Source organism: Salmo trutta, chromosome 35, assembly GCF_901001165.1.
Source record: "Salmo trutta chromosome 35, fSalTru1.1, whole genome shotgun sequence".
NCBI classification, from domain to species: domain Eukaryota; kingdom Metazoa; phylum Chordata; class Actinopteri; order Salmoniformes; family Salmonidae; genus Salmo; species Salmo trutta.
In genome coordinates this window covers 33,434,210-33,462,011 of record NC_042991.1, presented here as the reverse complement: position 1 = coordinate 33,462,011, position 27,802 = coordinate 33,434,210, and the positions used below count along the sequence as shown (strand labels likewise).

The 27,802-nt window shown below is 42.1% G+C and overlaps 1 pseudogene; it reads right to left on the bottom strand.

Annotated features, from left to right (window-relative positions):
* On the bottom strand, positions 1-26,919 carry LOC115175201 (cholesterol 24-hydroxylase-like; annotated as a pseudogene).
* Between the last annotated feature and the right edge of the window lie 883 nt (positions 26,920-27,802).

The following is a 27,802-nucleotide window of genomic DNA, read 5'->3' as shown; positions in this document are numbered from 1 at the left end:
TACTTTATAAATCTCTTTATATTATGTGATTAATGGTATACTGCATAGTAACCTTTATATTATGTGATTAATGGTATACTGCAGAGCAACAACATGATAAGGGTGCATTAACAACAAGGAATCGGTACAAATATAAACACTCCTATGTCAAGTCTGTCCTAGTAACTCTTCGTCACATAGAACCGTTATATTTAAGATATTATTTCACCATTGATACAAAAAATAAACAATTGTTCAAAATCCATTTTCATTAAAAATAGCTAGATATTTGAATAAGACAGAGGGTATTTGCTCCACTAGAAAGTATAAGGAATAAGACAAGTTATAGAGAAGTGCTAGTCATGTTCAGGTCCCAGTCAGGTCAGGCTGCGGGTGTCTGTCCTCTGTGTCTGATGTTACACACCACTCCACTCTTTGGTCTCAAAGTCCCAGTGTCCAGGACGTCAAAGGACTGGCCAGGCAGCAGGCTGAAGTCAAACCTCTGGAGCAGCTTGGCCATCACTACCTTGGCCTCCATCTGTGAACAACAGATCTGTTTAAAGGATGACAAATCTGGTGTGCTCAACTATTAAAATAAAAAAAGTCTATATTGGAGGCAGAAGTCCAGGAGTAATCTAAATAGGATGGATAATAGGATCAGCAGAGAACACTCTCAAATAAAGTTGTTTCAATGTATTTCATATGGACAGTCTGCTCACCTGTGCGAAGGTCTGTCCCAGACATGAGCGTGGTCCCAGGGCGAAGGGGTAGTAGCAGTAATAGGGTCTTCAGGACAGAAACAACACAACATGTCTGTTAGTTCCGCATGTGTTTTTCTGTTGCTCATTAAGAAAACAAGATGTATTTTTTGGGGGTGTGGTTCGATGTGACAGTTACTGATGCTTGTCCCCCATGAGACCAGGTGGTGTAAAGAACTTAAGTTAAAATACATTTAACTACTACTTAAGTAAATTTTTGGGGTATCTATATTTACTTTACTCCACTACATTCCTAAAGGAAATAATGTACTTTTATTCCATACATTTTCCTTGACACCCAAAAATACTTGTTACATTTTGAATGCTTAGCAGGACAGGAAAATTGTGTAATTCACACAATTATCAAGAGAACATCCCTGGTCATCCCTACTGCCTCTAATTGGGCAGACTCACTAAACACAAACGCTTTGATTGTAATTATGTCGGAGTATTGAACTGTGACCCTGGCTATCCGTAAATAAAAAAAAACAAGAATATCGTGTCGTCTGGTTTGCTTAATATAAGACATTTTAAATGATTTATACTTTTACTGGACACTCAAAACCAAATACTTTTAGACTTTACTCAAGTACTATTTACTGGTGGCTTTTACTTTTACTTGAGTCATTTTCTATTAAGGTATCTTTACTTTTACTCAAGTATGAAAATGGGGTACTTTTTCCACCACTGCATGAGACACCATAGGAACAAAGGCAGTATCACTTCCTCAAAATAGTCCAAGTTAACTCAAGAAATCTGTAATTAATTGTGTTTTTTTTGTTGACAAGGTTTTAGTCACGCAATTTACATCTAGCTAAGGTGTTTAGTGCAGTATTTCTCAAGTAAAAAATGCGCGACATGTTATCTGATCCACTGCGCTAGAGGGCAGGTTGTCTCACTGTCTGTGTTCTGCCATCGGATAGAGCGCAATCACCACAGCTGTTTATCCCGTGTTAGTGGGCGAAATCAACTACATACACTACCGTTCAACAGTTTGGGGTCACTTAGAAATGACCTTGTTTTTGAAAAAGAAGCACATTTGTTGTCCATTAAAATAACATCAAATTGATCAGAAATACAGTGTAGACATTGTTAATGTTGTAAATGACTATTGTAGCTGGAAACTACGGATTTTTAATGGAATATCTGCAAAGGAGTACAGAGGCCCATTATCAGCAACCATCACTCCTGTGTTCCAATGGCACGTTGTGTTAGCTAATCCAAGTTGATCATTTTAAAAGGCTAATTGATCATTTGAAAACCCTTTTGCAATTATGTTAGCACAGCTGAAACTGCAATAAACTGGCCTTCTTTAGACTAGTTGAGTATCTGGAGCATCAGCATTTGTGGGTTGATTACAGGCTCAAAATGGCCAGAAACAAATAACTTTCTTCTAAACTCATCAGTCCATTCTTGTTCTGAGAAATTAAGGCTATTCCATGCGAGAAATTGCCAAGAAACTGAAGATCTCGTACAACGCTGTGTACTACTCCCTTCACAGTGCAAATTGGCTCTAACCAGAATAGAAGGAGTGGGAGGCCCCGGTGCATAACTGAGCAAGAGGACAAGTACATTAGAGTGTCTAGTTTGAGAAACAGACGCCTCACAAGTCCTCAACTGGCAGCTTCATTAAATAGTACCCGCAAAACACCAGTCTCAACGTCAAGAGTGAAGAGGCGACTCTGGGATGCTGGCCTTCTAGGCAGGTTGCAAAGAAAAAAGCCATATCTCAGACTGGCCAATAAAAATAAAAGATTAAGATGGGCAAATAACACAGAGACTGGACAGAGGAACTCTGCCTAGAAGGCCAGCATCAAGGAGTCGCCTTGTAAATTTGTTTAATACTACCAAGAATCATTCTGTGTGACCCTGATCTAGCAACTGCAGTAAAAGGTTAACCTACTTGCCTTTTTAGTTAATTTTTGGCACTGGATTAAATTTTTCTGACTAATATCGATGTCACATACAGTGCATTTGGAAAGTATTCAGACCACTTCACTTTTTCCACATTTTGTTACGTTACAGCCTTATTTTAAAATGGATTATTCGTTTTTTTCTCCCTCAATGTACACACAATACCCCATAATGACAAAGCAAAAAAGCAAAGGTTTTTAGAATTTTTGTAAATATTACATTTAAATATGTATTCAGACCCTTAATCAGTACTTTGTTTAAGCACCTTTGGCAGCGATTACAGCCTTGAGTCTTCTTGGGTATAAGCTTGGCACATCTGTATTTGGGTAGTTTCTCCCATTCTTCTCTGCAGATCCTCTCAAGCTCTGTCAGGATGGATGGGGAGTGTTGCTGCACAGCTATTTTCAGGTCTCTCCAGAGATGTTAGATCAGGTTCAAATCCAGGCTCTGGCTGGGCCACTCAAGGACATTCAGAGACTTGTCCCGAAGTCACTCCTGTGTTGTCTTGGCTGTGTGCTTAGGGTTGTTGTCCTGTTGGAAGATGAACCTTCGCCCCCAGTCTGAGGCCCTGAGCGCTCTGGAGCAGGTTTTAATCAAGGATCTCTCTGTACTTTGCTCCGTTCATCTTGCCCTCGATTATATATACAGGTGTGTGCCTTCCTAAATCATGTCCAATCAATTTCATTTACCACAGGTGGACTCCAAACAAGTTGTAGAAACATCTCAAGGATGATCAATGGAAGAAACAGGATGCACCTGAGCTCAATTTTGCAAAAATGTCTAAAAACCTTTTTTTTCCTTCGTCATTATGGGGTATTGTGTGTAGATCGATGAGGAAAATTGACTTTTAAATACATGTTAGAATAAGGCTGCAACATAACAAAGTGTGGAAAAAGTGAAGTGGTCTGAATATTTTCTGAATGTACTGTATGCCGGTTTCAACGAGAGAAGTTCTGCTTTAATCAATTCAAATGTTGTTACGAAACAATAAAACAATAAAAAACGTATCGTGTGACTTACTTGGCAGCGTCTGGATGGAACCTCTCTGGATCAAACTTCAGCGGGTCCTCAAAGAACTTATCCAAACCTTCCACAGACATACGAACTGAACTGTAAACAGACAAGATAGAGGCAAACATAAAATATTTAAGACAGTTTAGGAAATAAAATAAGTACACCCACACCCAAAATAGTTAATGGAGGTGTTGACTACACTGTTAAAATGAAGTGCATTGTAACACCAAAACTCTTTCAATATGCTTTGTGTTGTAGTCACGACAGACAAAGATATATAGTTAAGCAAACTTTACTAGTAATGTTGTCAACCAGCACATTAATAAAGTAACAACTGGTGTCCGTTTCCTGTGTAACATCAATATTGCTACATGTTCTTTTTTAACAACAAAGGCAGACTCCACCTAACTTTGGCTTGTAGTCTGCAAAAAACTGGAATGTGAACTGAATATTTGTTTACTGTCTCTGGACTGTCCATTCATTATTATTATTTTTACTTTCGCACAAAGTCTTTCAGGTGTATAGGTCTTCGGATGGCCCTACCAGACCTTGTGTGGGGAGTGTTGATTACATCAGGAGGTGCTTGACCTGAGATGTTTGGATCTTCTTGTTGAGGTGCAGCGTCCAAGTCTAGGTTGTGTTCAGCACCCTGCTGGGCGTCAGCTCGTCCTCTGTTTACTGGCTCTGTACCAGGCTCCTCAACAGTGGGGAAATCCTCCTCTATTTCTCTGCTCTTCCTCAGGGGTCGCCTGTTCCTCCTGAAGACTTGTCCCTGTTCTGTCTTCACCTCATAGGACCTTTGCTCCACAGGTCTGACTACTGTGACCCTCTGCCACCACTGTTTCTGTCCTGTGAGTGGCTGAACTCACCCTGTCATCTCATTGCAGCTCTGTGAGATCCTTAGCAGAGGTGTCGTAGTACTTTGACTGTTTCTGCTGTCTTTATTTGAACTTCTCCAGATGACAGTTTGCCATCCTCGGTCTCAGAAGATTTTCACTCATTATAAGTAGTGTCTTTGTACGTTTTCCCATGAGCACCATTGCAGGGCTGCTGTCTGTTCCTTGTGACGGGGTATTTCTGTGATCCAGCATGGCCAGGTATGGGTCAGCACCTGCTCTCTTTGCCATCAGTCTTTTGGCTGTTTCACTGCCGATTCCACTTTCCATTACTCTGTCTGGCTCTGCTGGCGTATGCTATTGGTTTGTCCTCCCTGCACCAAGGCTGCTCCTAACCCACTCTCTGAAGCATCACACTGTAGTACAAGCTGCTCTGTTGGTTTGTAGTATTTCAGCACAGGGGTCTGTGCAATGGTATCCCTGATTTATTGAAAGCCTGCTCATGTCTCTCTGACCACTCCCACAGTGAGTCCTTGTGTGTTAGCTGTCGCAGTGGCTCGCAGAGCTCCGTGGCGTGGCTGCAGAACTTAGCTAGGTAGTTTACCATGCCCAGGAAGCGCTGCACCCCCTGCACAATCTGTAGGCCTAGGCATCTGTTTGATGGCTGTCACTTTTCCTGGGTCCACTTTCAACCCCTCTGATGTTAGCAGGTGGCCAATGTAGGGCACTTCCTTCAGCCTGAGCTGCAGCTTCTCTGGATTCAGCTTGATATTGAGCTTCCTGCATCCGTCAGGAGCATTTTCAGGTTTTTGTCATGGTCCAGAGTCGCCGCTTCATCGTTGTCTCCTTCTCCACAAGCAGGATGTCATCTGCAATGAGTTTGACTCCTGGAAGACCTTCCATTGCCTGGTTCAACTTCCTCTGAAAGATCTCTGGGGCTGGACTGATTCCCACTGGCATGAGCAGCCACCTGTAGCATCCCATGGGAGCAGAGAACGTGGCGAGATAGCTGGATTCCTCCTCCAGTTCCACATGACAACATCCATTTTTTACATCACAAACAGAGAACACGTGTGCTCTGTTCAGATCTGGCAGCACGTCTTCAATAGTGAGAAGTGGGTAATGGCTCCTCTTGAGTGCCTTGTTGAGAGGCTTCGGATCAATACACACTTAGTTTTCCAGACGGTTTCTTCACTACGATCAGGCTGCTAATCCAATCTGTGCTTTTTTCAACTGCTTTTATCATCCTTCTTTTCTCTAGACCACTGAGCTCCTCTTTGAGTGGTTATATAGTGCTACTGGCACTCTTCTCTTTGGCAGCTGGACGGGCTCCACTCGCTCACCCACTTGCAGCTTCAGTTTGCCAGGTAGGCATCCATCTCCCTGGATTACATCAGAGTACTCCTGTTTAATTTGCTCTTTAGTCCAGGATCCTGTTGTTTTCCTCGATGGCCAGGATGTTGTGATGCTGCACAGTAATCAACTCCATTGCCTGGTGTCGTGTCTTTGGCTATGCCGGATTAAGTGATATGACATGCTAACTTATAAAATGATTTCTCTGTAATTAATATTACCTGATTAAGCTAATCATGTAAATGTAAATAACTAGAAAGTCGGGGCACCACAGAAGAACGTTTATAGAGCCCGTTATCTTCCGAATAAACTCTTAAAATACTTAGTAATATTTTACATCGATAGCAGTCAATATTAACCCTTATCTTATTTCAGTCTCATAATGAAAGTTGTCAATTCTTGGTTATCTCACGAACCCTGGCTAACAAGTTGAATCAGCAATACAAAATTGGTTTAATTATTATTTACTAAATACCTAACTAATCACACAGAATTACAAATACACAGAACACCAATGATGTCATACAGAATTCACACCCTGGTGAACGGAACCTGTATGAAAGCTGGTTACACAAAGGAAAGGGGGTTGGGCTTGAATGAAAGGGCGGGAAGATTAGGAACACAGAAACAGCAGCTATGCTATCGTAAATACATTATCTTATGCATTCTAAATTACCGCCCATTTGGAAAGGAAAATGCAATAAATATTTACTCTGAGCTGCGCTTCGGTAGATTGGTCGTAGATGCTGGCGGGGTTGGCCAACAGATCTTCCTGTAGTGGAAGAATGTCTCTGGTGGTAAATTGGATACGTGGTGGTATCTTCGTCTGGTTGTTAGACTGGATCCGTCGTCCGTTCTTTCCTAGCCCACGTTAGCAGCGGCTAACTCAACGGCTAGGAAGTATCACTTCTGTAGTGAATAAGCTCAAAGTTCATACCAGTTTCATACCATAGCTCACGCCGAGGTTGGCTTAGTTCTGTCCTTGATATGTGGTGTGTCCTTCTAACGTAGAGGCTGCAGACCTCCCGTACTGGAAATCTTTTCGTCAAAGGCTTATATAGTGGAGAGGGGGGAAGGAGGGTGTTTCATCCTTTATAACCCCATGTCTCTTCACAGGGTTGGGCCACTGATCGAGCAGGGCACTTTCCTTATGAAAACCCAATTCTCTCATTTGGAAGCTAAAATTACATTTAATCTCCTAACAACAATTTCAATATCAAACATTTCAATTGCATAACAATTCCATGTGACTCTGATAACTAGAGGGTGTATACTTTCTCAGGTACAGTTTATGTCGTCCTGTCATCAATCATAATGTCCCAGATAACAATGAACTGACCTCCATACTCATTACGTTATCAAGCATATTTCCAACTGGTTTTATTATGTAAATATGGTTCCTTTCCCCATTTGTTTGATGTTCCCAGACTCTCTATATTTAACAGGACAGCAGTCCTTCAGTAGGGTCAGTAAGAGAGGGGAAGGGAGAAAGGTATTTATGGGGGGGGTCATAAAACTTACCCACAGGCCAACGTAATGACAGTCCCCCCATGTTGGGTTCAATCTGCGATTAAATTGCATGTTATAAACCAACATAAAAATGAACGTGGGTTGTCCTGGTTGTGGATCATCGTTGTGGTCCCCATCTGGCAGTCGACCCGGGTAGGGTGTCTGCAAATGATGAAGTCCGCTCCAAGGCTGGGCAGCAGATGTCCAGTTGGTGGTTGCTATTGCAGTCCCCCTCTGGTGGTCGACCCGGGTAGGGTCTCTGCAAATGAAGATGTCCGTTCCATGACTCGGCAGCGGATGTTCGGATTGGGATCGCCGTTCCGGACCCGTCGTCTGGTCGTCCAGACTGGGATATCTGGGCAGTAACTTAGGCAGATGTTAACAACGCACACACACTCATGAAATATATCATTACATTTCCTCCCAATGAGCGGCGTTGTGGCACTAACTGATGGTTGTATGGGGGAGTTGGTTTATGGCTCTATCACTTTCTATGTGCCAAAGAAAATGAACAAATTAATGAAAGCATAAACAAAACCAAATAGTTATGCCACCTTAATCATCTAATTGGACTGTATTCTATCTACGTCCATGGTCTTGGCAAAATGACCCTATCATGGCATTGTCTAATGTCATATCTAGGGCTTTCCTAATTTGCGGGGTGGCGCTTAGGGGTACTATCCTAAGTTGACAAATATATGATAAGTCTACAGCTGTATGGCACTAGTTTTGGGCAGTCTACAGGATGACCTATGGACTTCTGGTTAGAAAACTGGTGAGTGCTGTAGGAGTCAAAGGCCTAGAAGTAAATGTTCAACTTTACTAAGGCTGGTATTTTGCTTGGACCCTTAAGTGATCCTAGCATAAATCCTAATTGGATGTTCCGTTGTGCATGTGCGTTTATGCTTACACAATCGCGCATGTCAAGGGAAGAAAACCAAGTATTCTGGCAGATTACAACTTGTTCAGAATGGGTCGACGTAGTCAGGTAATTTTCCGGTCAATGCCTGGAGGTCAGTCAGAATTGGTGTCAAGGGAGTCTGTAGTAGTTTTATACAAGTCACGGTGTCTTCCACTATTGGTAGTGGCCGTTAGGTATGAAGTCTATTTCATAGCTATGTTATCCACGGAGGAGCTAACCTCAAGACGGAAGTACTCTAAGTATTAGACCAGTCGTACGTGGTGTGATCATGCTTCATGACTTCTAATAACTTTTCTCTGAACGGAGGGTTCTATTTATTAGTCGGCATGTGTTAACCATTGGAAGAGTGCACGGAGATTCCCTTCCCCGTGTTGCACTCTGAGTGACTCTATGTCGCTTTTATCAATAGCAATTTAACTTGTGAGGTTACTAATCCTCTTACTGAGTGTGCTGGACTGACTGTGGTATTGGCACTGGGTATTCAAGGGGTCAGTTGTCCTACCGATTTATCTGAAATATTATCTACCGGAAACACATGATTGGAGCATATTACTAGTTGTATTGTAGTGAACCTACACATGGCATAGGAATGACTATTGTTGCCATTTGTTTTGGAGGTGGACAAGTCCACTGGACTTCCTTTACGACCAGTGTGGTACACCTCAGAACTATCTTAGATGTGTTCTAAGAAAACCCCGTCTAGGGGCCTGTCTGCTCTCACTGTTCTCATAGGGAGTTTACAACTAGATTTGATTTATGCTCTGGCGGCCTCGTACGGTGTTGTCGTAGTCTTGACCCCCCCACCGGCCTCGATGAGGCTCATCATGGGTCTGGGCTACTATTCCCCCCCTTTGTGTCTCGGGACCCCCCCCACCAGCGGGTGGTGTTGGTGTCCGAGTCTCAAACGAAAAGGTCTGACCCTATGTACGAGTTGTCAGTGGCCGCGTTATTATGAGAATGGCTGTAACCTTCAACCAAATCTCCTGGGGTTTGTGCGTCAACACCCTCAGTGGCTGTCGAGGTTCTGTCAGTCACCACCCCCGCGTCCGCGGTGTGGCAAACCTCTTCAGTACCTGCAAACTGAGACGAGGATATCGGTCTGTGATATCGCAAAGTGTTTCACCGTGGGGAGTCATCGGGTCAGTTGCGGGACTGACGCCCATAGTGTCATTGTAAGGGGTGACCAGTCCCCAACAAAGCAGAAGGTGTATCATCGGAAGCAGAGTGTACTCTGCGCATCAATGTTTTTCTGCTGAGACGGCCGCAGTGCTTGCGGAAGTGTCCGAAGGGCAAGAGAAGTTCATCTCAACTACCGTATTGCACGACTGCAAGAAGGAGGGAAGTTGCTCATTCACCGAGACAGCTGGCTCGAAATCATGAAAAGAATGGTCAATCAATTGGCTAATGGAATGTGTTGGATCGGATTCTGCACCAAGAGGTGTCTAAACGTCTTTTTCCCAAGGGGTGCTTTGACAGATACCCTCGTGAATGACTGCATTGCAGCTAGCGTTAGGGGAAGACAGTGTGGTCAGTGGAGAAGGCACTGTGGCCTGTGACATACCTGGTTGGTTTTCCAATCCATCAATGGAGTAACCGATCCATCAAGTCTGCTCCAAGTAGCAGGGTTACAGTTTCGAGGCTGGTAACATACACAGGATGAACGAGCGATACGTCCTGGAAGTTTAGTTTCAGCATGACTCAATGTGAGAGGCGAGGTAGTCTGAGTGACCCCTCGAAGTGTAGTGTCGCATCGTTCCACTTTTAACCAAGGTTTAGTTGGCTCAAAGCCCTTTTGAGATCATCAAACAATGTTTGAGAGATGAGTGATATTGTCGCACCCGAATCAATTAGCGCATGACAAGCTAAGCAGTCCTCCAGGACTGTTTCCCGGTATGGCCGTTTAGATTCGTGGTTAGTGGACATATTCCCCACAAAGTGGAGTGGTCGTTCGCAACGACGTGATGTGCCATGTCTGTTCAAGATGGAAGCAGATTGACTTTTCCGATTTTGAGTGGGCTTCTCAAATTGTTCTCGCTTAAGTTCTTCCCATAGTGGGACTTCTGGAGAACATTGGTCTATGTTTTGATCGTCCTTCAACCCTTTGTTACCCTTGTGCTCTGACACTTTTTGTGGGTTGGTGCAGGAACGTAGGGAACGGGTCGATTGTAGCGGTAGTCATTTTGAAGGCGACGTACTTTACAGTTATTTCGACCACGGCGGTTATTGGAATCATGGTTTCGTGGTAGAAACTGTTTGTTGTGCGTCAGCTCTCGACGCTCCAATACCTGATAATGCACCCTCTAACTGGAGTGAGTGCTCCTGGTCAAACTTCAAAACCGAGTGGTCAGGGCTCTTAGCGTTGCGAGCTTTTGATGCCTCAAAAAGCTGTGCTTGCAAGCTCTCTGAGTTGTAAGATAGGCAAGCCAACGTGGGCTGCAGGGCCCAAGTAGGTAATGAAGGTGGATACATGTTCGACAGAAACATTTGTTGAATGGTAAAGCTCTTCCATTCCTGTTTCCGTGAGTAGGCCAAAGTAAGCTGCACAAAGCCTATGATAGAAAGCTTGTGGGTGTTCGTTCCGAGCTTGTTTGACCGTGTTAGCCAGTGAGCTATTGTGTTTGCGAGTCGCAGAACCACTGAATTCTAATTTCAAAGCTGTGGCAAGTTTAGCGTAGTCATTTAGCACGTGTTGCTGTTGTAGGCGAATGAACCTCGTCACGTGTCTATTCGACGTTCGCTTCAACAGGTAAACCCTGTCAGAACCCGTAGCGTTCGGGTAGCCATCCAACGCGTCCTCTATGTCAGCTAGGAACGTCTCAGTATCGTTTGGCTGACCTGGAACGGGGTCAAAGGTGGGGAAATTCTTGAGTTTGTCAAGGTATTCCGCGCCAAGCGGGCGGAGAGGGTTGGCTTCATCTGTGGAGAAATTGGGGCCGACAGGCCAAGAGGAGAAGCCAAGCTTTGGCTTTGTTGGCCAAGAGGCTCCATGTTACTCAGTGCCGAATGGCCAAGAGGAGAAGGCTGAGGGACACATGATGGAGGCAATGTCTGAAACCTATCGTCTTCACTCCTTTGAGTACCGGACTCCGGTTGCTTGGATGGGTAGTCATGCTGTAGGGCGTGACCATTCTGGACTTCCTCCAGATGGTACCTAAGGGTGGTCTTCTGCTGCATTGCAGAGTCCACTTGAGCGCTTAGAGTACCAATTTTGGACAGTGAGTGTCACACCTGCTCCTTTCGGTCTCAAACTTATCTGTCATGGTTTGCAGATAGAGGTCTCGAGTACGGAGCGAGAGATTCAGTGATGAGATTTCCTCTGCTTGCTTAGAAATCAATATTTCCATCCTCATCACCTGAGTTCTCTCATCATTCATTTGGTCAGCAACTTCAATAAGTTCTGCTGATTGTCATCCAACTTTGTCACTGGTTCATTAACTGATCGTCTTTGGTCTGCAGCGCTTTGAGGAGTACCGTGTTATTTTGAGTAACATTCAACAAAACAGCATGCATGTTGTCAAGTTGAGCGCTCCTGTTTGTAGATAACTCTTCAGATTTATCTAGTTTGGCGTGGACATCATCGTATTTAGTTTTGGCTAAATCGAGTTGTTCCTGTAGCATATGATTTTTTTCCTGGAAGACGATTTGTTGAAGAGCTTGTGCTCGTTCATCGTCATAAGTATTTGCAATTACTTTTAATTGTTCCGATTTCAAACGCAGTTCCTCGACTAGCAGAATGTTTTCATTTCCTGCTTTTGTCAATAGTTGCTTAGTTCTCTCCACCTGTGCCCTCATGTTAGCCATGTCTTGCACGTGCTTCATGTGCACTGTGGTATTGGATCGATGCCAACCTTTGATGGCGATACATAAGTGCTAAAGTGGAGAACCGTCACAAAGCCTGTGTTTGATGGTTGATTTTGGAGAGCGTTCGCAATTTCGGCTGTTTTCGCTAATGTCATAATTAGGGTTGGTATCCCTGCTGAGTTCAGAGATCGATCCTTTTATGGGTTGAGGTTCACTAATTAGCGGAGGAGTGGTGACCACCTCCTTTGGTAGCTTGCACATTATTAGAAAATTTAGAGGAAAAATGTTCCTATTTTTTTTCCAATGTTTGGGTTTGGAATTCATTGGAAGCTGCAAAGACAAGTTTAATCTATTTATAGATGTTGACGAACCATCAGTACTGTACCAGTAATGTGGAAGTTGGATGTGAATGAATTTGCAAAAGCAAATTGAATGAATTAATCAATGGCAATGATTCATCCTACCTGGGTAGGCTATCTGGGTATTAAACTTGAATTAACCTGAGGTTGCTTCATCCAGGTTAATATGAGAAGTTTTAAAAGTGTCTCATTTGATTGGAAGAACATTAAGGTATGTTCAACAATTTAACTTATTAAATTGAATGAGATGATAATCCATACAATCTCCATTGATTGGATATCATAAGTGTAAACAGTAGTTCAAATGTTGGGAACACCCCCACTATGGTACACTTCTTCCTTGGGCCGAAGCCACATGGGATTCCCGCTGGGGCGGGACTTCTGTCAGTACTGGATTACTGAATGGGTTTTGCAAAAACCAAATTTTACTGATTGATCAATTTTAATGATAAATCAAACCTGTATAGGGTATTTGGGATTTAAACTTTAATTAACCTGAGAGGTTTATTCATCTAGGTTAATGTGGAAAAAAGATTACAATGTCTCATTTAGAAAACTCATCAATTTGGATATTTTTTTTTTAAAAGATCCACTTGAGAATGTAAATCTGGCAATTTCACTTATTAGTTCAATTGAATAAGACATCGATATCCGTCTGGATATCATGAGTAACGACTTGAGTGTCACCTGACTAATTATTTGAAGGAAAGTACTGGCACACGTTGAAATCAACAGAAGTACCCAGGGCAGGACTTTGGTCTACTCGCATCGAAACGCGAGAGACAGACAGAGAGATACTTATAAGCTGGTCAAGCTAATCTCTCCTAACTTTCAATCGGCTGGGTCTTTGTCCTCGCTCGAGAAATTAATAATGACCTAGCCAACACACGTCTGAAACGCGCGAGGCAGAAATAGCCCAGCGTTTGGCAAAACGCGCTATTTCTCAGATAGCTTTATCAGTCCTCCTACAGAACTGTATAGCTTATGCTCGCCACTGACTACCTCAGAGCACAACACGGAGGCAATTCTCCAGAGCACACACGCACCAATAATTCCGGTCTACAATTCCCTAATGTATATAATCAACTTGGTATATTATGTAATCTGCTTTTCAATTTTATATAGGCTGAATCAAAATGAAAGCTTCATCCTATTTTAGATTCCTCGCACGGGGGCTCCATATGTTATCGAAATTACCCAAACGTGCTACCTAGTTTAGAGTCCACACAGGGTGCGCCAAATATGTCTGTTCAGACCCTTTCCGGATCATTGAACAATGTTAAATTCTTAGGAAGCAGAGTATACTCTGGGCTAACAGTGGAGAAGGCACTGTAAAATTGGGTTTAATTATTTATTTACTAAATACCTAACTAATCACACAGAATTACAAATACACAGAACACCAATGATGTCATACAGAATTCACCCCTGGTGAACGGAACCTGTATGAAAGCTGGTTACACAAAGGAAAGGGGGTTGGGCTTGAATGAAAGGGCGGGAAGATTTAGGAACACAGAAACAGCAGCTATGCTGTCGTAAATACATTATCTTATGCATTCTAAATTACCGCCCATTTGGAAAAGGAAAATGCAATAAATATTTACTCTGAGCTGCGCTTCGGTAGATTGGTCGTAGATGCTGGCCAGGTTGGCCAACAGATCTTCCTGTAGTGGAAGAATGTCTCTGGTGGTAAATTGGATACGTGGTGGTATCTTCGTCTGGTTGTTAGACTGGATCCGTCGTCCGTCCTTTCCTAGCCCACGTTAGCAGCGGCTAACTCAACGGCTAGGAAGTATCACTTCTGTAGTGAATAAGCTCAAAGTTCATACCAGTTCATACCATAGCTCACGCCCGAGGTTGGCTTAGTTCTGTCCTTGATATGTGTGTCCTTCTAACGAGAGGCTGCAGACCTCCCGTACTGGAACTAACTGGTTATCTTTTCGTCAAGGCTTATATAGTGGAGGGGGGAAGGAGGTGTTTCATCCTTTATAACCCCATGTCTCTTCACAGGGTTGGGCCACTGATCGAGCAGGGCACTTTCCTTATGAAAACCCAATTCTCTCATTTGGAAGCTAAAATTACATTTAATCTCCTAACAAACAATTTCAATATCAAACATTTCAATTGCATAACCATTCCATGTGACTCTGATAACTAGAGGTGTATACTTTCTCAGGTACAGTTTATGTCGCTGTCATCAATCATAATGTCCCAGATAACAATGAACTGACCTCCATACTCATTACTTTATCAAGCATATTTCCAACTGGTTTTATTATGTAAATATGGTTCCTTTCCCCATTTGTTTTATGTTCCCAGACTCTCTATATTTAACAGGACAGCAGTCCTTCAGTAGGGTCAGTAAGAGAGGGGAAGGGAGAAAGGTATTTATGGCGGGGTCATAACCTTACCCACAGGCCAACGTCATGACACTGGATAGCCTTACTGCCTAGAATGGGCCTGTGCACATTCTTGTTGACTACGATGAACTCAACTTGGTAGGTTTTCTTATTGCGTGGATTGATCACTTTAAGTTTTTAGCACAGAGTCACATTGACGTTCGGCGCGATGACTAGCCTGTAAACGCGGCACTTTTTCAAACTGCCGCCTGCGATGTATTCTTCATTTACATCGGTGAGATCCAGGTTGTTTTGAGTACCGCTGTCACCATGTTTCAATATGCCTTGTGTTGTAGTCATGACAGACAAAGATATATAGTTAAGCAAACTTTACAACAAGCAACACCTTCCCGGGGACAGGGAGCACTAACAGAAAAGGTTAAACACTATTTTGAGTTTCGAGTTCTGTTTAGAGCAGAATTAGATCCATTCTCTTTTGGTGTCATTTCCTTTGTCTATGTGGGAATGGGTGCTGTCCTCATTGAACGTCAAATTGCCTCACAGTTTTGATATCCGCTCATCATGATCCCTTACACAACAAACTGCTTAATACCAAATATAGGCTTCTTTCTTCAAACATGTAAAAACATTGTGTGAAAGAATCATAGTCTAAAAATGTTGAATTACCCACAATCCTCTAAAAACAGAGTCATGCGTCAAGATAAGAAATGCAACGTGATTAAAACCAAAGACTTCCAATGAGTTCAATCAATCTATTGTCTCTCACTTTGGTTATCCTCATAAAAGATCATTACATTTTGAGTAACATATTCAGTTGGATTTACATTACTTTAGTAAAATTAAATTAACAAATCATTGAAATGACTTGCATTTGTAAACCATTGATTGTATGAGAAACACCATTTTAGAGTTTTGATGCAGCCTTTTACATTCACTGAACCCCCAAAATGGGTTTTCACAACGCTCTCTTAAAAACACCCATATTCAGAGTGAAGAACCACTTTGGGTGTTTCAGAGTTCCTACACTTCTGTTTTAAAACACATTCTGTGTATTAACATTTTACATTCAAACACACAGATCTCAGCTTAGGTGCACTACCTGTCATGGTTTCATTACACAATCATGGTGTTTTGAGACATTCTATGTTTACAGTGAAACAGAGAAAAAGTCAATGATACAATGACACTACATTGAGGTATGAGCCATACGGGCCTAGACAAGGCTACTTCATTCCTTTACTACATTGAGGTATGAGCCATACGGGCTTGGACAAGGCCACTTCATTCCTTTACTACATTGAGGTATGAGCCATACTGGCTTGGACAAGGACACTTCATTCCTTTACTACATTGAGGTATGAGCCATACTGGCTTAGACAAGGCTACTTCATTCCTTTACTACATTGAGGTATGAGCCATATTGGCTTGGACAAGGCTACTTCCTTCCTTTACTACATTGAGGTACCACAGCGTATCACATGTTAACACCACAACTAAACTTAGAGATATTAAAGGGATACTTTTCCTCCAGAGTCAGATGAACTCCTGGATACTATTTTATGTCTCTGTGTCCAGTATGAAGGAAGTTAGAGGTAGTTTCCCGAGCAAATGCTAACTAGCGTTAGCGCAATGACGAAGTCTATGGGTACATACAATAACACTCATCACTCATCCACATTGTTTTTGAGGTGACTACTCACGACGCATGAGACTCCTGCTGGGATGGGGATGCCGTTGATGACGATGTCGTTGGGGATGAAGCGAGAAGTGCCTGGTGCTGTAGGGTACAACCTTAGAGTCTCCTTCAAAACCTAACGGGGGGAGATGATATGAATCAAACACACCATGCTGATTAATTAACCATGTGAAGAGTTACCTGACCTGAGACTTGAACACTTGCGTTAGCTCCCTGAACTGAATCACACTGGTCACAGACGTCAATTCAACATCTAGTTTTGATTTACATTTGATTAGTTGTAAACGTAAATTCAACTTGAAATCAATAAAAATTGTCAATAAAAATTGTCACCATGTCATTTGATTTAGGTTAAAAGGATTTCTGCAAAACCAATCAGTTTTCCAAGTCATCACATAGATTTTTTTGGTTGAAATGAAGTGGAAACAACTCTGATAATGGGATGCAATGCCTAGGCTTTAGCTCAGCCGGCTAATACAGTCTTGCAGCATGCAGACCAACCGGGTTAACATCCAGTTGGTCACACAACTGCTGTTAATATAGTACAAGTATTGTATAAATAGTATATTAGTATACTAGTAATAAGTTTTAAATCCATTTTTTTCTTCACATGCGCCGAATACAACAGCTTACCTTGAAATGCTTACTTACAAGTCTTTAACCAACAATTTAGTTTCAAGAAAAATAAGAGTTGAGAAAATATTTACTAAATAAACTAAAGCAAAAAAACAAAAGAGTAACAATAAGATAGCAAGGCTATATACAGGGGTTACCGTACAGAGGCAATGTGGGGGGTACAGGCTAGTCAAGGTAATTGTGGTATTATGGCCAAACAGTTATATTTTGTTTCATCAGACCAGAGGACATTTCCCCCGAAAAGTATGATCTTTGTCCCCATGTGCAGTTGCAAACCGTAGTCTGGCTTTTTATGGTGGTTTTCAGCAATGGCTTCTTCCTTGCTGAGCGGCCATTCAGGTTGTGTCGATATAAGACTCGTTTTACTGTGGATATAGATACTCTTGTACCTGTTTGCTCCAGCATCTTCACAAGGTCCTTTGCTGTTATTCTGGGATTGATTTGCACTTTTCGCACCAAAGTATGTCCATCTCTAGGAGACAGAACGCGTCTCCTTCCTAAGCGGTATGACAGCTGGATGGTCCCATGGTATTTATACTTGCGTACTATGTTTGTACAGATGTATTTGGCACCTTCAGGCGTTTGGAAATTGCTCCCAGGGATGAACCAGACTTGTGGAGGTCTACAATTTTTTCTGAGGTCTTGGCTGATTTCTTTTGATTTTCCCATGATGTCAAACAAAGAGGAACTAAGTTTGAAGGTCGGCCTTGAAATACATCCACAGGTACACCTCCAATTGACTCAAATGATGTCAATTAGCCTATCAGAAGCTTCTAAAGCCATGACATCATTTTCTGGAATTTCCCAAGCTGTTTAAAGGCACAGTCAACTTAGTGTATGTAAACTTCTGACCCACTGGAATTGTTATACAGTGAGTTTTAAGTGAAATAATCTGTCTGTAAACAATTGTTGGAAAAATTACTTGTGTCATGCACAAAGTAGATGTCCTAACCAACTTGCCAAAAGTATAGTTTGTTAACAAGACATTTGTGGAGTGGTTGAAAAACGAGTTTTAATGACTCCAACCTAAGTGTTTGTAATTTTCCGACTTCAGCTATATATATATATATATATATATATATATATATCCATCTTAGTAATATAGTTTTTCCCGCTCAAGTGAAATTTGAAGAAACAACATTGACATTACTTTAGTTTGTTTTAATCTTGACAGGGCAAGAGACAACAGCCAATCAAATAGCTTTTGCCGTCATGGAACTGGGAAGGCTGCCAGAGATATTGACGAAGTAGGACTTGTTTTCATCATTTCTATTTTCATTATTGATCCTTTCTGTAATAAAAACAGGTTGGTTGAGTTGTGTGTCTCTGACCTCTCCAGGGTGAAGCAGGAAGTGGATGATGTCATCGGGATGAAACAGGAAATCAGCTTTGACGACCTGGGGAAAATGACCTACCTGTCTCAGGTAAATGATCTACCGGTCCCAGGTCCGTTTGTGCTGTCTTGTCATTGGCCTGACAGTGACAGCAATGGCGCTACAAACCAGATCCAGGACTCAGAATTGGAACTGACATCTATAAACAGAAACCATATTGTACGTTATACAATGTTTTACGATGGCTGATAGAATGGCGCTGGAGGAGATGGCTGTCATTTTACGGGCTCTCAACGAATTGTGCTACTTTGTACTACTTTGTAGCACAATTACTCCCCTGGAACTGGATGAAGATGTTTTCTTCAACGAGTCGTACGCAAAGGATATAATGCTGATACTCAACACTGAGGCCTCTCAGGGGTGTGTGCTTAGTCCCCTCCTGTACTCCCTGATCACCCACGACACCAACACCATTATTACGTTTGCTGACGACACAGTGTCACTGAACGATGAGACAGCCTATAGGGAGAAGGTCAGAGACAACAACCTCTCTCTCAATGTGAGCAAGACAAAGGAGCTGATTGTGGACTAAAGGAAAAGGAGGGCCGTACAGGCCACATAAACATTGACTAGACTGAAGTGGAGCGGGTCGAGAGTTTCAAGTTCCTTGGTGTCCACATCACCAACAAACTATCATGGTCCAAAACACCAAGACAGTTGTGAACAGGGCACGACAACACCTTTTCCCCATCAAGAGACTGAAATATTTGGCATGAGTCCCCAGATCCTCAAAAAGTTCTACAGCTGCACCATCGAGAGCATCCTGACCGGTTGCATTACCGCCTGGTATGGCAATTTCTCGGCATCTGACCAGAAGGCGCTACAGAGGGTAGTGTGTACGGCCCAGTAGATCACTGGGGCCAAGCTTCCTGCCATCCAGGATCTATATACTAGGTAGTATCAGAGGAAGGCCCCCAAAAAATTCAAAGACTCCAGCCATAGTCATCTCTGCTACCGCACGGCAAACTGTACCGGAGAACCAAGTTTATGACCAAAAGGCTCCTTAACAGGTTCTACCCCCAAGCCATAAGACTGCTGAACAACTAAACTAATCAAATGGCCACCCAGACTATTTACATTGACCCGCTGTTTATTAGCTATGCATAGTCACTTTACCCCTATCTACATGTACATACCTGTTGAGGATCTTATCCCGATCTTATCCCGGTATTGGGATTCATTGTCATGTGACCATGGCGGGGAATTCAAAACTGCAAGAGTAATCATTTCAAAAAATCAAATAATCAACTATTTTCCTCCATTTGAAAGATATATCTCCTAAATCTAACCACGCTGTCCGATTTTCAGAGGCATTACGGAGAATGCATAAAGTTAGGTTATGTGAGGAGAGTACATTGACAATAGCTGCGTGTAATGTTTAGCCAATTCAAAGAAGGGCATCAACAGACAGAAAACTAGCTAGAATTATGCACTTACCTTTGACAATCTGCATCAGATGACACTCATAGGACATTATGTTATACAATACATGCATTTTTAGTTCCATCAAGTTCATATTTATATCCAAAAACAGCATTTACAGTCGCGGTGAAATTCAGAATTTTTTTCGGCTCGAATGCACCCAGTGAATCCAGCATTAAAAATCACGGAATTACTATTCGAAAACATTGGTAAATTATAATATTGTCATTCAAAGAATAATATATTATCATCTCGTAATTGCTACCGAATGGCCAGATCTCAAAATAACTTTACTGGGAAATCACATTTTGCATAAACTGGGTACTATGCTAACAACAATAAGCTATATGCTAAGCTAAGCTAAGCTATACCGTTAGCATTAGCATCATCTAATATCGATAATAACATTCTAAATATCCCCTTACCTTTGATTATCTCCATCAGAAGGCGCTGCCAGAGATCCCAGGTCCAGAACAAATGTGGTTTCTTTTGACAAAGTTCATAATTTATGTCCAAATAGTTAGCGTTCAGTAGGCTCCCACAAAATGAGGTGGGCAGTGTAAAGTCACGTCGAAAAGCTAAAGAAAACCTAGTAAATAATCTATTTACGTTTGTTTAAACATGTCAAACGTTGTTTAGCACTAATCTTTTGTTCCATTTTTAACGTGAAACATCAGTAAACATCAGTAATATTTTCACACAACCTATCAAGTGTCTAGAATAAACGATAATGACAAAGGCACTCTTCTCAGATTCATGCGCAGGCGCAAAAAATGAAGTGATGACGTGTCAACTTGTAAGCTTTCTAATTCGGTCTGTATTCATGACAGATGCTTCCAACAACTTTCTAAAGATCGTTGACATCTAGTGGAAGCCGTAGGAGTTGCGAACTGAATCCTTTCTCACTGTGGTATCTTTAAAACAATGACACTAAATAGTACAGTCACAAAATTCTCATTTTTTTTAATCTATTTTTCACAGGTTTTTGCCTGCAATATGAGTTTTGTTATACTTACAGACACCATTCAAACTGTTTTAGAAAATTCAGAGTGTTTTCTATCCGAATGTGTTAATAATATGCATATCCTAGCTTCTGAGTTGGTGTAGGAGGCAGTTAAAAATGGGCACATATTTCTTTCAAAATTCTCAATACTGCCCCCGTGGCCCGTAGAGGATAATGACCATCGTTATGTTTGGAGGAAAAAGGGGGATGCTTTCAAGCTGAAGAACACCATCCCAACCATGAAGCACGGGGGTGGTAGCATCATGTTGCGGTGGTGCTTTGCTGCAGGAGGGACTGGTGTACTTCACAAAATACATGTCATCATGAGTTAGGAAAATTAGGTGAATATATTGAAGCGACATCTCAAGACATCAGTCAGGAAGTTAAAGCTTGGTCGCAAATGGGTCTTCCAAATGGACAATGACCCAAGCATACTTCCAAAGTTGTGGCAAAATGGCTTAAGGACAACAAAGTCAAGGTATTGGAGTGGCCATCACAAAGCCCTGATCTCAATCCAATAAAAACTTTGTGGGCAGAACTGAAAAAGTGTGTGCGAGTAAGGAGGCCTACAAACCTGACTCGGTTACACAGCTCTGTCAGGAGGAATGGGCCAAAATTCACCCAACTTATTGTGGGAAGCTTGTGGAAGGCTACCCGAAACATTTGACCCAAGTTAAACAATTTAAAGGCAATGCTACCAAATATTAATTGAGTGTATGTAAACTTCTGACCCACTGGGAATGTGATGAAAGAAATGAAAGATGAAATAAATCATTCTCTCTACTATCATTCTGACATTTCACATTCTTAAAATGAAGTGGTGACCCTAACTGACCAAAACAATGAATTTTTACTAAGATTAAATGTCAGGAATTGTGAAAACTGAGTTTAAATGTATTTGGCTAAGGTGTATGTAAACTTCCGAATTCAACTGTATTATATACTGCTAAAAAAATAAAGAACACTAAAATAACACATCCTAGATCTGAATGAAAGAAATAATTATAAATACTTTTTTCTTTAAAGTTGAATGTGCTACAACAAAATCACACAAAAATAATCAATGGAAATCCAATTTATCAACTCATGGAGGTCTGGATTTGAGTCACACTCAAAATTAAAGTGGAAAACCACACTACAGGCTGATCCAACTTTGATGTAATATCCTTAAAACAAGTCAAAATGAGGCTCAGTAGTGTGTGTGTGGCCTCCACGTGCCTGTATGACCTCCCTACAACGCCTGGGCATGCTCCTGATGAGGTGGTGGATGGTCTCCTGAGGGATCTCCTCCCAGACCTGGACTAAAGCATCCGCCAACTCCTGGACAGTCTGTGGTGCAACTGGCGTTGGTGGATGGAGCGAGACATGATGTCCCAGATGTGCTCAATTGGATTCAGGTCTGGGGAACGGGCGGGCCAGTCCATAGCATCAATGCCTTCCTCTTGCAGGAACTGCTGACACAGTCCAGCCACACGAGGTCTAGCATTGTCTTGCATTAGGAGGAACCCATGGCCAACCGCACCAGCATATGGTCTCACAAGGGGTCTGAGGATTTCATCTCGGTACCTAATGGCAGTCAGGCTACCTCTGGCGAGCACATGGAGGGCTGTGCGGCCCCCCAAAGAAATGCCACCCCACACCATGACTGACCCACCGCCAAACCGGTCATGCTGGAGGATGTTGTAGGCAGCAGAACGTTCTCCACGGCGTCTCCAGACTCTGTCACGTCTGTCACATGTGCTCAGTGTGAACCTGCTTTCATCTGTGAAGAGCACAGGGCGCCAGTGGCGAATTTGCCAATCTTGGTGTTCTCTGGCAAATGCCAAACGTCCTGCATGGTGTTGGGCTGGTAAGCACAACCCCCACCTGTGGACGTCGGGCCCTCATACCACCCTCATGGAGTCTGTTTCTGACGTTTGAGCAGACACATGCACATTTGTGGCCTGCTGGAGGTCATTTTGCAGGGCTCTGGCAGTTGCTCCTCCTGCTCTTCCTTGCACAAAGGCGGAGGTAGCGGTCCTGCTGCTGGGTTGTTGCCCTCCTACGGCCTCCTCCACGTCTCCTGATGTACTGGCCTGTCTCCTGGTAGCGCCTCCATGCTCTGGACACTACGCTGACAGGACACAGCAAACCCTTTCTTGCCACAGCTCGCATTGATTTGCCATCCTGGATGAGCTGCACTACCTGAGCCACTTGTGTGGGTTGTAGACTCCGTCTCATGCTACCACTAGAGTGAAAGCACCGCCAGCATTCAAAAGTGACCAAAACATCAGCCAGGAAGCATAGGAACTGAGAAGTGGTCTGTGGTCACCAGCTGCAGAAACCACTCCTTTATTGTGGGTGTCTTGCTAATTGCTTATAATTTCCACCTGTTGTCTATTCCATTTGCACAACAGCATCTGAAATTTATTGTCAATTCAGTGTTGCTTCCTAAGTGGACAGTTTGATTTCACAGAAGTGTGATTGACTTGGAGTTACATTGTGTTGTTTAAGTGTTCCCTTTATTTTTTGAGCAGTGTATATATGTATATATATTTATATTAGGGATTTATATGTTTGAATGTAATGATTAAATAATTCTACCCTGAAACTTAACTATTAGGGATATGGTTTTTATAGCATGTAGAATGGGTAACTAAAGGGTTAAGCATAAGTCTAACGAGGTTGGACTAGGATAAGAGAGGAATGAGTGTCTGTGTGTTTAAGTAAACACCAAGAACTGTTAAACTGTGGTTGACTGACCTAGCTCGAACTCTGAGGGGTTATGATATGGGAGGGAGGAGCCCTAATCTCAGAGGAATGAACTGTCAGCCTGGGTAATGATCTACAGTGTTAGAGATATGGGGCCTTAATGTTGTGTGTATTGTGGTGCGTAAATACGGAGCCTGGTATATAATGATGTCTCTGTACAATGGACATCAGAACGTTCGTCGTGAATAAACATTCTGCCTCTTGTAAGCTGGGACTCTGTCTGTTCATTCAACAGAATCTTACAAAATCCGGGTTACAGACTGAGTATTTTAATTGAACATTGAGAACATAATTCTCCTAACATTATAGAAAAAGTATAGCACTTGTTTCAGGGAGACGTACCGGCAATGAAGAACGTCACAAAGTTGTCCAGCATAAGCTCCTCGTCATCGTTTGCTATGTTTTCCTCTGAAATTTACATTTTAGTCATTTAGCAGACGCTCCTATCCAGAGCGACTTACAGTAGTGAATGCATACCATTTCATACATTTTTTTCCCCCGTACTGGTCCACAGTGGGAATCGAACACACAACCCTGGCGTTGCAAACACCATGCTCTACCACTGAGCCACACGGAAATGATGGATATATATATCAGTTTACAGCATTGAGACAATAGTGCTACTGAACCTCATCAATAACATGACTGTTTTAGCAAACACTTGTCTCACAATGTTACATGCAGAGCCACAGGTAAAAAGGTTTCCAATGTTAGCCTGGTCCCAGATCTGTTTGTGCCGTCTTGTCTTGAACAGTGGCAGGAGTTGGCAAGACAGCACGAACAGATCTAGGATCAGGCTACTACAACATGCCTTTGTCAGCCGTCTTGAGGATCTGTGTGAGGATGTCTTTTGGAACGTCCTCTCCATTTGGACGGCCATTTTCCTCTCGTTGATCCACTGTCTGCCTGTCGAACGCAGCAGTTGACAAGACTTCTTCACCTCGTTGATGAACTTCTTGTTCTTGGGTAGAGCTAGAAATATGACATCCGACCATTTATTTAAATCCCATCTAGGGACTGTGACTGTAAAACGCATTATGGTGCATTTAGCCACATCTTACAGGGCCTCCTACTTGGAAGGACGGCAACAAGAGAACTAGAACAAACTGTTCATGAGTGTCAATGTGTCTAACTGGTATTTGTTTCTTATAACAATAGGATTTTAATCTGCATGAAAACTGTAGGATTTCAAATAGATAAATTCAATAAGCAATCATTCTCGAGAAGCAGCCCTAAAATACTTGGATGTCATTATTTACCTGGAGGTGAAGTCTCTTGAGGATAGTGGACCCTTCCCTTCAGACACATCCTATAGCGTTGGGAAACGGAGAGTCACTCTTATTCAGCAGATCCAGCTCCACTCCAAACGCCACCTACAGATGATATAAAAACAGAGGATGACCAACATCTTACAACATGATAAGGTAAACTCCTGGTTCTAGTTATGCTATATAGCTAGCACATTGGCTTGGGTGAGACTAAATTGTAATAGCTTAGGTAATGAGTGTGTTATCAGTTGTCATTAGCAAAAACTGCCTGTATGACAATGTTACTGTCAGATATACAAACAAATGTAGCTTTATAACAGAAAGAATAAAGTGTAAGTGCAGTGTGGTGATCTGAGGGGAAACAGGAAGTGAACGTTACCTTAGTGATGACATCCAGTGTCACACAGTTGAACAAGTGGTGCATGTTGGCAGCTGTGTTGGTGTCAGCCATGTCTGCCAGTTTATCCATCAGCTTCTCTGCCCTCTCGTTTGAAACACCCATCTGACCCCGCAGGTACCTAACAATACACAGCAATGATGGATGGATGAACAGATGGATGGCCTGGATGGATTGATCAATGGATTATTACACCTGTGAATGGATAAGTGACTTACAGACTGCTGAAGGCAGGGTCCATTATTCTTCGCTGTTTGTACCACTCATCATGATTCTGTGCTGTGACCAGGCCATTTCCAAAAACCTATGAAGAAGAAGGACAACAGAGTATTTACCCTAAACCTGAATTAACTGACCAGTGACCAGCATGGCGAAAACCAGCATTAGGAGGGATTATGTTGAAAGAGTTGGTACCAACCAAAACATTATCACAATAAATAGTAGTAGGAAGTATATTTAGATAACATTAATTATACCAGAGGACTCACCTCTGTCCAAACAGGTTGAAGAGACGCTTGTAGACCAGTGAGTCTTTGGGGTACTTAGGTGACATCAGAACTTCCTGTGGAGACAAAGCAAAGTGTCAGTTTGGTTTGAAGGGGCAATTGGGGTAATGGGTTATTTTACAGCACTTTAATTTCAGAAATTACATGGTAAAATGTATAATTAACCTAATCTTGGTTAACCCAGAACTAAAATCTTGCTTATTTGGCCCGATGTTTACGTTGTCAGTCCATCAGAGATTATAATTACAGTAATTTATCAGGTATACCTTGGTGGTTTCAGGACAGGTCACACACAACACCACAACATGCATTTCGTTGATACGGTAGACCGGTCCATATGTCTCAGACCTGTCAAAGATAAAATATATCTCTATTTATTGTCCCAGGATAAACAACACTGATTCAATGTGTGTGTAGCATTCAACAAACCATTCCAGAAATTTGTCGTGGACAAATCGATCATTGCGCATCTCCCTCAGCAAGGTTGGGGAATGACCAAATATAAAACTGGGGGAGAACAAGAGACAAATTAATCCATAAATGACAAATAAGGAGGTTATGACATGAGTGATACCTTCACCTAGTGAAAAGGAAAAAGGCAGGTGAAACAGCGACCCTGACGGCTGTTGAGGTCAACTTTCACCTAATGTAGTTCCTTATCAACAAATCTGATGCGTTATGTCGTCTCTCAATATAGTTGAAACTAACATTTAGCTAAGCATTTTAAAATAAATATTCAAGTTACATAATACTGACTCACCTATCCCTTGGTGGTCCCGGTATGTGATCATATTTCAGATGAATATATTTTATGTAAAGACAAAAACATAGAAACGCGATCAAAATCAAACCAAGCAGGCAAATAAGCAAATAACCGATCCAACCTGCAATCAGATGAAAAAGTGTCATATTTCCGAAGACTAGATATCTCGCAGTGACCCTACAAACCAGTTGTGTGGTCGTTTATTTTGGACGGAATTTGGTCACCCGTAGTACTAGTAGTAGAGAAGAGAAGCATATGTGAAGCAAGAGGGTTTACTCTGCATAAAATATGTCCACGTTAAGCAGATCGTTAATTATTAATTACTTTTGGAGTGATCTGCGGTTCCGCATTTCTGAAACCCCACTTGTATGGAGCAAGATAGCTGCCAAAAAGGTTGAATATACATATCGTTAGGATTGTAAGAAAATCCATATGTAAATTGTTAGGATTGTAAGAAAAGCCATGCGTGAAACATGAAATGTAAACGTTAAAATAAATTTGTAAACTTACAAACCCTATGTTCCGACAATGAATGAACATTTACATGTTCAATTCTTACTTTACAACTCCCTTCACTCGGATATAGATCTTTTAAATACAGTGCATTCGGGAAAGTATTCAGACCCCTTCCCTTTTTCCACACTTGTGACCCGTTTCAGGAAACCAGGCGTATGTCGCAGGTCACTACTTAACAAGAGAGCCGTTTGAATGTAAACTTATTTTTTAATCAAAATGTGTTTTGGGGTAGAAATGCCTTCTTGAACATGTGAACTTTCATGTGCCTTACAAACAACTTGTATGCCATCTGTAAATACGAATAAATTGTTAAATTACGAGCCTAGTTGGTTTAGCCACAGAAAAAGTTGACAACCTTCTCGCAAGCCATAATAGGCTGAGATAATGAGTGGGCTGGACATGCCGATAGATGAGTTTGGATTGGTCTGCCAAATAGCACACTTCTGTCTATTTGAGCTGGTCAGTATGTCTAGTTAATCCTGTCTAACGCAGCTTTTTTATTTATTTATCTATTGTGTAGTAGAACTGCTTAAGTGTTGCTCTCCACTTTCTGGAGAACCAAGTTTTGAAATGAGTGATAATCGAGCATGATAGCTAAGGAGATGGAGAAACACCTGTCTCCAGATTACATCTTCAAAACTAAGG